This window comes from Bison bison, unplaced genomic scaffold (assembly GCF_000754665.1).
Source record: "Bison bison bison isolate TAMUID 2011002044 unplaced genomic scaffold, Bison_UMD1.0 scf7180017864322, whole genome shotgun sequence".
Lineage (NCBI taxonomy): Eukaryota > Metazoa > Chordata > Mammalia > Artiodactyla > Bovidae > Bison > Bison bison.
This window is the reverse complement of record NW_011494894.1, coordinates 560,347-571,216: the sequence shown is the minus strand read 5'-3', so window position 1 is coordinate 571,216 and position 10,870 is coordinate 560,347. Positions and strand designations below refer to the sequence as shown.

Sequence of the window (10,870 nt, the reverse complement as noted above, 5' to 3'; positions counted from 1 at the left end):
GAAAAAAAAAAAAAAAAAAAAAAATAAGGACAAAGTTGTTCAGTCGCTAAGTTGTGTTTGACTCTTTGCAACCCCATGGACTGCAGCACGTCAGGCTTCCCTATCCTTTACCATCTCCCGGAGTTTGCTCAAACTCATGCCTGTTGAGTCGGTGATGCCATCCAAAAGCAGTGAATTTAAAAAATAAGTGAAAGTTATTTAATTTTAAAGACACCCCCTTTATTCTGGTATTCTGGTTTTGCCTTGTTTTACTGTTAAAATGCCTTTTCTTCTATGAAGTGATGTTGATAGTAGATGGCAGGTGATTTTTAACGCTCTTAAAAGGAAAGTAATGACTGTCCTTGAAATTCCAGCGTGTGGATGCCACGGCTTGGGTTTACTTAGCAGTGGCTGTTCACGTATATACCTCGCCAGGGCGGAGCTGAGTTTGCATTTCTGTTACTCATTGTTTTCTAAGAGACATGTACGCCTGACTGCGTAAGTGATTTTACATCCTGGCTTCATGTTTTGCGTCTATAAAATGAGGGATAATAAAACCTGCCCTGTCACAAAGGCTAAAATGAGATAACGGAGAGGAAGGAACTTCAAGAAGTAAAATTTTGACACTAAACAAGGGCTTGGAGTGATTATTGTGTCTGTCAGTTGATTCTTGATGCTCCAGCTGTGTGGACTGTTTGCTTTGAACACTGTGTTAGTTTCCTAGGGCGGCTGGAATGAAAAACCACAAACCAGCAGCTTACAGCAACGGGAATGTGGTCGCTCACAGTCCTGGAGGCGAGGTCTGAAATAAGATGCGGGCAGGGTCATGCTCCCTCCAAAGCCTCTAGATGAGCTTTCTGCGCCTCCTCCAGTTTCTGGTGGCCCCAGGCTGTCCTTGGCCTTTTGACAGCTTGTCTCCTCTCTCTGCTTGTGTTTCCCCGCGGCTGTCTCCTCTCTGAGCGTCTCTGCCTCTTCGCCTGGTGTTCTTTTTGTAAGGAAACCAGCCATATTGGATGAGGGGTCCAGCCTCCTCCAGTCCGACCCTATCTTAATTGAGTTCATCCGCACAGACTGTTTCCCAATAAGATCACTTTCCGAGGTACTGAGGGTGTCCCTGGTGGCTCAGACGGTAAAGAAACTGCCTGCAATGCAGGAGACCCGGGTTCGATCGCTGGGTCGGGAAGATCCCCTGGAGGAGGATGGCACCCCACTCCAGGATTCTTGCCTGGAGAATCCCATGGACAGAGGAGCCTGGCGAGCTACAGTCCATGGGGTCTCAAAGAGTCGGACATGACAGACAGACTAACACTTTCACTGAGAACTAGGATTTCAATATATCTTTTCTTTGCGGGTAGGGGGAACACAATTCAGCCCACCACAAAGATCATCTAGGTACATTTTAAAAAATGTTTATTTATTTCGTTGGCTGCCTTGGGCCTTGGTTTCAGCACACAGGGTCTTCACTGAGTCTTTCATCGCGCTGCGCCGGCTCTCTAGCTGCGTTGCAGATGGGCTCAGCAGTTGTGGTGCGTGAGCTTAGTTGCTCCACGGCAGGGGGGCTCTTTGTTCCCCTTACGAGGGATCAAACCCGAGTCCCCTGCGTTAGTAGGTGAATCCTTAATCACTGGACCACCAGAAGTCCCATCTAGGTAAGTTTTAAGTTGCATTTTAAGTAGCGCCAGCTACCCTGATTTTAAGAAAAGCAAATTTTATTCTTCCACCCTTCTAAGAAGAAACGCTATGAAGCAGAAAGGAAGAGAAGTGGTGGGAGGGGAGGTGGAGAATTTTGGAGGAGAATTATAGCAGCTGGTTAATCCTTGGCTCCTGAGAAATAGAGCCCCTTGAGCAGCAGTGATCAGAGCTGGAAAGCAAATCCCAGGCTGGGCTGATTCCTCAAAGAGTTTTTAACTGGAGTGCGGCCCCCACAGAGCAATCTGCAGGGCCAGGGAGAGGTGAAGGAACCACAGCTTCTTCGGTCAACAGGCTTGGGCCTGAAGCAATGTTTATTCATGACGGGCCTGAGCTGGGTTCTGCTCTGCCCAGAGCCGACACACCGGTGGCAGGGACACTGCTGGGCAGTGCGGCCTCGCCAGGCCCCGGGGCCAGTTGAATCAACACCAGCACCTTTCTTTCCTAGCTGCCAGCCTCCACTTCCTTCCAGAGAACTTTTTTTTTGTTTTTATCCTGACTCAAAGGTCAAAGGCAGCTGTGTTTAGTTCTCCAAAGGACTGGGCCAAGGAAGAACATGATCGCAGAAGGAATTCTGCTCCGCTCTTGCAAAGAAGCCATTCTCCATCAGGTTTATGGACCTTGAAAAAGCTGTTACTTAAGGAAGACAAGGCTGCATTATGGCTTTTGCTGGCCCTTGACACTTTTGCCCTTGTGGCCCCCTTCCTCCATTAAAATATATTTTAAATTATATTTTATATATAATTTGTGTAAAGAATATAATCTAGGCCGGCTTCATTCCTATATGCTGTTGTTCAGTCGCTCAGTTGTGTCCGACTCTTTGTGACCCCATAGATTGCAGTACACCAGGCTTCCCTGTCCTTCACTATCTCCCAGAGTTTGCTCAAACTCATGTCCATCGAGTCAGTAATGCCATCCAACTATCTCATTCTCTGTTGTCCCCTTCTCCTCCTACCTTCAACCTTTCCCAGCATCAGGGTCTTTTCCAATGAGTCAGTTCTTCTCATCAGGTGGCCGAAGTATTGTATATATATCATTACTCTCTCTCTCTCTATGTATATATATCATTACTATATATCCACTATTATTACATTCTTTTTTCCTTCTAGTATTAAAAGAAGTTAAAATATTTGTGTCAGTCCTTAAAATATCACAGGCCCTTAGCACTAAGCCTACTCTCTTTGGATCAGTTGGCCCTGGGGAGAGATTGTGCTCTTTTTAAGCATGTGGGAGATGTGTACAGTGAGGCATGTGTGTGTGTTTATTAGATCTAGGAGAAGACTTAAATCTAGTCCAGTCTGGACACAAGGGAATGACTAAAATGATCTTTTGAGACCCATGGAGCTGAAGGAATGAGATTGAAGGTACCATGCCCTTTCTCTATATAGTTAGATGCTTCTCTTCCTCCTAAGGACTCAGATATATATCCAAATGGAAAGTGTATCTGATGTCCAACTTCAATATCTGGATACCTTGTCCAACCTCAAGATAAAAGCGTGGAGGAAGATGGACAAACAGGGTTGCGAGATGGGGAGAATGCCAGGACTAGTCTAAACAGGGGCCCAGGGCCTGACAGTGTTGCAAATCAGCACAGATCCTTCCTAGCTGGGGTCCCCCCCTAACAGTTTTCTCTCAGGCTGTAGCTATTCATAGTTTTGAGTACAAAGTACTTCATCTTCCACCTAACCGAGCACTAATCTACCTTCTCCTCCATCAAGGGAAGTTGTACCAATTTTACAGAGTCTGGGGAGCATTTATTGAGTTTTGGGGTTGGCAAACTTTTTCTGTAAAGGCCCAGGCTGTACCTATCTTAGGCTTTGCAAGTCCTTTCGTCTTTTTGAAACTATTTAATTCTGCTGTCATAGAACAAAAATGGCCATAGATAACCAATGGGTATGCTGCTGCTGCTGCTAAGTCGCTTCAGTCATGTCTGACTCTGTGAGACCCCACAGATGGCAGCCCACCAGACTCCGCCGTCCCTGGGATTCTCCAGGCAAGAACACTGGAGTGGGTTGCCATTTCCTTCTCCAGTGCATGAAAGTGAAAAGTGAAAGTGAAGTCGCTCAGTCGTGTCCGACTCTTAGCGACCCCATGGACTGCAGCCTACCAGGCTCCTCCGTCCATGGGATTTTCCAGGCAAGAGTACTGGAGTGGGTTGCGATTGCCTTCTCTGAACCAATGGTTATGGCTCTGTTCAAATTAAACTTTATTTATAAAAACTGACAGAGAGCAGGATTTGGCCTGTGGGTTGTAGTTTGCTGAACCCTAGACTAACCTATTTTTCATTTCCTGACCATACCCTATTTTTCCTGCAACTTTTCATGAGTGTCTATTATGTGATATGAACTATGCTAAAAACATCATTAGGGGAATTTCCCGGTGGTCCAGTGGTTAAGAATATGCTTGCCAATGCAGGGTCCACGGAAGATTCCACGTGCCACGGGGCAACTAGGCTCGTGAGCCACAACTACTAAGCCCGTGCTCCACAGCAAGAGAAGCCACTGTGGTAGGAAGCCCACGTACTGCAGCTAGAGAGGAGCCCTCGGTCGAGACGGCTAGAGAAAGCCTGTGCACGGCAACAGAGAGCCAATGCAGCCAAAAGTAAGTAAATAAAATAAAATAAAACAAACATTATTAGACTTTGTGATATTGGAGTTTTCCTGTATTTATTTCTTGTTTCTCCAGTGACCTCAAAGGCCCTCTTTTCTTTCATCTCCTCCATGAGGTTGAACACAGTGCTGAGCTGAGCATATTTTGGTTTCTTCTGATATTTCTTGCTTCAATTTTTCTGGTTTTGAAATCACTAGGGAAGGAAATAGTTAAATTCACTAAAATCCACTCATCTGTATTTGGTGTTCAATCACCTTTCCGAATTTCAGCCTTCTACTTTCTTCATGGAGCAACCTTCAGCTCTCCCTGCAAGGCCCATCCGACAGAGCTTTGCTTGCAGTTAACTACATTCATCATTTGTTAGTCAACAAGTATTTATGGAGCGTCTACCAATATACTCTAGAGTATGCTGGTAAATGTGAACATTAAAAAAAAAATACAGTCTCTACTGTTTATAGACTGTGTTAGATATTGGTGGACACATTCCCCCCCAAACCATACTGCCCATGAGTCATACCCTTTTGAAGTCCTCTCCCTCATTGACTCTGGGTTTGGTCGTGTGACTTCCTTGTGAGATATTAACAAACATGAAGCGACTAGATAAGTGCTTGCACAGCAGGGCTCTACTTCTGGAAATGCTGCCTTCTGGAACTCAGCTGCCATGCTGTTAGAAAGCCCAGGATGACCTGCTGGAGAGGAGGTTGTGAAGAGAGGCCCTGGAGAACAACACACCACATGCAAAGAGGGGCCAGCCAGTTCCTAGCTGTTCTAATCTCCTCAACTGACAATCAGACACGTGAATGAACCCCTCTTGGGTTTTTCCATCATTGTTGATCCTCCAGACAATGACAGCTGCGTGAGCGACATCAAGCCAATCACCAGGAGAACCACCAACTGATTCTATCCCGTATTATAGAGTTGTGAGTAAATAAATAGTTGTTTTAAGTTTTGGGTTTTAAGTTTTTAAGTTTTAATTTGTAATGCAATAAGATAGACACAGGTTTCCCCCACTATCCAAAAACAGAGTGCTTCTACAAAGCTTTTCCTAAGCAGAAATGGTATAAAGTGAAGAAGCAATTATCTTTTCTCATAAAAGTGAAAACCCCTTTGGATTTCTTTTGGTTAATGAAAACAGGTACTAATGTAGGTCGTTCGTAAAAGCTTTCGAAAAGTGGGGGTACCTGTAATTGACAGACAGGCTGATTAGGAAGTGTATGAGCTGCTGCTGCTGCTAAGTCACTCAGTCGTGTCCGACTCTTCGGGACCCCATGGACTGCAGCCTACCAGGCTCCTCCATCCATGGGATTTTCCAGGCAAGAGTACTGGAGTGGGGTGCCATTGCCTTCTCTGAAGTGTATGAGCATGCACACACAAATACACACAACACACACACAGAATCCAACCAAGAAGCCACACAAGACCAAATCTGCTGGATCAAAGTCTCATACCAGCAGTATGAGTCCTCCCAAAGAGGAAGACAGGCCAGAAGAGAAGCCCCAAGGAAGTGCTCTAGACATGAATGACTCCAAATAGGCTTTGAATGTGTGTGGAAAACAGCAACCTAAGCAAAGGAACAGCCAGAGCAAAGGCACATCTCTCTCTGGAGTAGATGCTTTTAAAGGAAGACTTTGAGGGCTAAAAGTGTCCTTGAGGACCGCCTATGATGATGGACCCCCAGGAACAGTGACACAGGGAGGTATTTTGGCATTCCCCTGAGGCACCCTCTCGTTTCTCTCAGAGCACACACGTGGGTGGCAACCTACCCACCTACTCATAAAGCCAATACAAATATTTCTCTTGTCATTTTATAAAAATCGTAAGGCAAACCCCCGGGAACCCTACTGGGGCTTCTCTCTTTGGAAGAATAGCCAAGAACAGCCGGGTTTACACCTTCTACTTTATAAAACGGTCAAATGCTAGGTCTCATTTTCCTGTTACTCATCCTGGTCCTTCTTGTTTACAACATGATTTGGTTTCTTGTTTTTATTTACGCACTACCCAATTAAAGGCTGAGTGCTTCTCTGCCATCTGATTGTTGGTTCCCTGATGGCAGCACCCTGAGTTAAGATCCAGAGCTGGACAACTCCCACAGTATACAGTTGTTGATGGCTTGCTTCTCTGCAGTCCCCACTAGAGCATGAGATCTTCAGACGCAAAGATTTCTTCTACTCGGTGTTGTGTCTCCAAAGCTTAGATAGTGGCCAACGTGGATGGATTCAGTAAATGTGTAATGAATTAGGGAGAAAACCCAGAAATATAACAACCACAAAACCAGGCAAATTAGGGTGGAAGGCATACTTGGCATAAAACTTCACTAACATTTATTGGCACAGCCTGATTCCAGATTCTGTGCTAGCCACTTTAAGAACATTTTGTTCTCTCTCTTTTAAGACAATTTCTATTTATTTGGCTGCACTGGCTCTTAGCTGTGGCGTGTGCGATCTAGTTCCCTAACGAGGGATTGAACCCAGGGATTGGGAACTTGGAGTCTTAGCCACTGGACCACCAAGGAAGTCCCTCTCTCTCTTTTTGTGTTTGCAAGTTTTAATTAGATTTGGAGAAGTTAAATTACTGACCCACAGAGCTGTAATTCAATTAGGCCCTCTGTTCCCAAGTCCACACTTCTCTTTCTAGCTCTTCTTCTGGGTCATGAATTCTACCCACTTGCTCCCTTTTGGAGGTTACCAAACAGGAGTGGCACAGTGGTAAAGAACCTACCTGCCAGTACAGGAGATGTAAGAGATGCGGGTTCAATCCCTGAGTTGGGAAGATCCCCTGGAGTAGGAAAAGGCAACCCACTCCAGTAGTCTTGTCTGGAAAATTCCACAGGGAGAGGAACCTGACAGGCTTCAATTCACGGGGTCAGAAAGAGGCAGACGTGACTGAGTGTGCACACACACAAACGGGCAGAAGATGGAGACTGAGGTGGCTCCCTTAGGGGATTTTTGCTTGGGGCTCAGGAAGGACCTACTTACCCCTGAGCGCGTGCTGGGGAGGGCTAGGTGCAGACAGAAGGGACCTTTACCGTCTTTGCAGACCTTTTCCCGGGTGTCAGGAGGAAGGGTTTGGCACCCAGACTGCACTGGGGGTCATAAGCACAAGTCCCTCCCAGGCTGCTCTCTTCCTCCTCAGGACAAAGTTACTGTTCTCTGGAAGGACTGGCAGGTACAAGAAGGTAGCCAGGCCTGCCCGGGCATAGGGTGGGGCATCATGATTAAGACCAGGAGCCAGAGGTGGGGCGGGGGTGTGGCACTGGCGCTGAGGCAGAAGAGGAAAATTCAGGCTCTTGTAGGGCCGGGTGGAGCTGGGGTGACTCAGGGGGCAGGGTACAGGGCAGCCTCCGGGCGGCAGGGGCAGAGCCGAGGACAGCATCTAACCACGATCGGTGCCTGCAGCAGTGCGGGCACCCTCTGAAAGCTGCAGAGGTTACGGAGCCCGGGGCTGGGTCTCCACTGTCCTAGGCTCAGAACCGAGCTGTTGACTGTCTTTTTCACTTTTTTCAAAGAATTTATTTTTATTTATTTATCTTCATCTTTGGCTGTGCTGGATCTTTGCTGCTGTGCCCGGGCGTTCTCCAGCTGCGGCAAGCAGGGCCTACTCTCTAGTTGCGGTGCGTGGGCTTCTCATTACGGTGGATTCTCTTGCAGCAGAGTACAGGGCTTCAGTAGTCGTGGTACACAGGCTTGGTTGCCCCTGCGGCATGTGGGATCTTCTCAGATCAGGGATCAAATTGTTCCCTGAATTGCAAGGCAGACTCTTAACCGGTGGACCATGAGGGAAGCCCGGCCATTTACTGCCTTGATGGCGACAGGTGAAATCACGTCACTGTTCAGGGCTCCAGTTTCCCCTTTGACAGCACAGGGCTGAAAAGATGGATTGGGGCGACAACCCAATGAGAAAGCCTGCTGAGTGTCAGCTCCCCTCCGTCTCCCTGATCTGCTGGCTCTTGATATTCAGTTCCATTCAGTTCAGTTTAGTTGCTCAGTCGTGTCCAACTCTTTGTGACCCCATGGACTGTAGCACACCAGGCTTCCCTGTCCATCACCAACTCCCGGAGCTTGCTCAAACTCATGCCCATCGAGTTGGTGATGCCATCCAACCATCTCATCCTCTGTCATCTGGCTCTTGACATTAGCCACAGCTTTAAAGGCGTGCTGTGTCAGGCAGGGCCACAGTGTGGCTTTTGTGGGTCCCTTCCACCTTTCTGGGTTGTTTCCTCCATAAGAAAATATAAAAAATTCCATCTCATGACTGTTGATATAATAATCCAAGCTGGATTTATTATCAAATATTAATTATTATTATGCTCATCTCTCTTCTGATTCTTTTGATTCTAAAAGGAATTACAGCTAAAATATTTTTGTGAGCCCCTAAAAGTATCATGCCTCATGAACACCCCCTTCCCACTGTGGCTAAGTACCAACTAAAGGAACTCTTGCAGGCTCAAGTCTCTTACTTCTTCTGGAATCTTTGAGTCTCATTGTGATCCAGATGGTTCAGGACAGTGAATTCAAATCTGAGAGGCACTTCCACTTGAGGTGTGTATTGGGTCACTGAGAGGGTGTGTTGCACATGATGCCTGGTGCTCCCATGGTGGTCTTGGTGTGTCTGCATTTCAGGATGTAGTTATTCTGGAGTGCAGGGGGTGGGTAGTGTGAAAGCCTAAATTGTAAAGTCCCTGAAACTTGATTGGTTCATCCAACAAATATTTATTTTTTGAGTAGGTACTATATTCCAAGCCCCGGTATAGAAACTAGAGAGATGGTGCAGTAAACAAACAACAAAGTTCCCTTTCTCATGTAGCTTTCCCTCTAAAGGAGGCAGGTAGACAAACAAACAAACAAACAAATTGATGTCGGTTGGTAAGGACCAAACAAGGAGGGTTGGGAGAGCGGGGTGGTGATAAGGTGGGGATGGTGTTTTGCTGTTACGTGTAAGATGGACAGGAAACATGTGCTGGATGAGGTGATATTGGAGTGGAGCTCCAAGAAAGTGAGGGGTGTGGCTATCTCGGGGAACAGCATGCCAGGCAGGGGAGAGGCAAGTACAAAGGCCCCGTGGCAGGAGCATCCCTGGCGGGCTTGAGGAACAGCATAGAATAGAGGCTGGAGCAGGCAGAGGGAGGGGTGGGGTGGCTGGACTGGAGGTCAGACAGGTGGTACCGGCTGTTGTAAAGGTTTTGACTTGTAGTCCGGGTGTGATAAGAAGCCTCTCGGAGAATTTGTTAGAGACGTGATGATCATTTTGTCTGCTTGCATGGAAGAGAGGAAAGGGACAGGCACAGAGGCGGGGGGCCAGTTAGGAGGCTGTGGTGTGTTGCGGTGAGAGATGATAGGGAGTTGGAGCAGACGGTTAGCAGTGGTACTGCTGAGAACTGGTCAAATTGTGGCCACGAAGGTACGGCCAAGATTTGCTGGTATATTAGATGTTCGGGAAAACAGAGAGAGTGAAGTCAAAATTCCAAGGTTTTGGACTGGACAACTGGAGGCATGTGATTGGCATTTACTGAAATGGAGAAGTGGACATGTTTCAAGAGGAGTCCAAGAGTTTGGTTGCTGGCCACTTTAGCCTTCTGAGATGGCCAATACTCTGTCTGTGGAGTGTGCTTCTCTCTAAACAAATCCACTTCTTCACATTAAAAAAAAAAAGTTTGGTTTCTTTCTTTTTTTTTTGAAAAGTTTGGTTTTGAACAAGTTAATTTTGAGATGGTTCTTGGATAGAGATACCCCATACTGAAGCACTGAGCAAGGATTTGTAGCCCCACATTGACAGGTCTTTGGTTGTGGGCTCCCGCAGCAAGGGTGTGCAGAAATGAGCCAAGGAAGCTCCTTTCAGCTGACAGCGCTGATCAGAGAGGGACACAGCCATGAGCCATCATAGGCAACACTCCTGGACGCTGAGGGAATGCAAGTCTCAGTCCTGAAGGGGACCTGGACTGCCTGTTACACACCCACCTCTTGTAACATTCAAATCCACTCCATCGGGGAAGAGCTTCTCCGGGATTCTGGCTGGTCTGTTCCCCTGGGGGAACTTAAGGAAGTTTAGAAGATGAATGAGTCACCCCCGCCCCACCCCTGCCCCCAGTACTGCAGTCCTGAGACCATAACGAATACGCAGCATCTCCCTCCTGCACTGCCCACTCCAGGGTGCCCTCACCCTTGGCTGGCACCTCTGCTGTTCCAAGTGGTGTGACCCAGCCCCTCATCCCCAAGGGTGAGCAGTGGGTTACCATGTCTTCCTCAGATCAAGGCTGCTACACTTTTCCATATACCTTTATGATCGGAAGGAGGACTATCAGGAGATGCTCCAATGGATTACAGGAATGCCAGAGGTGTTCCTCCCTGTCTCCACAGTTTAACACAGCCTTCTGATCATCAGGGTCAATCACCTTGGCCAGACTGGTGATGCTTTTACTGTCTGCTGGTCTCTTAGCATGAGGAGCTTGCAGTTACCAGGCAGCAGCCATGGCTTACAACTTACTGGAACACCTGCTATGCCTCCTCCTGGCGGAAGCATTCTCCCTGTAGGAATCAGGGCCTCTAGACCCATACATAGAGCCTAAAGTTGCAGGGACTGGATGTAGAAATTCCAC

At 47.2% G+C, this 10,870-nt stretch overlaps 1 protein-coding gene across 1 annotated transcript in view; it reads right to left on the bottom strand.

Moving 5' to 3' along the window:
- The window catches only part of DTL (denticleless E3 ubiquitin protein ligase homolog (Drosophila)), a 91,081-nt gene that overhangs the window by 366 nt on the left and 79,845 nt on the right, over nucleotides 1–10,870 (bottom strand). The window lies entirely within an intron of this gene.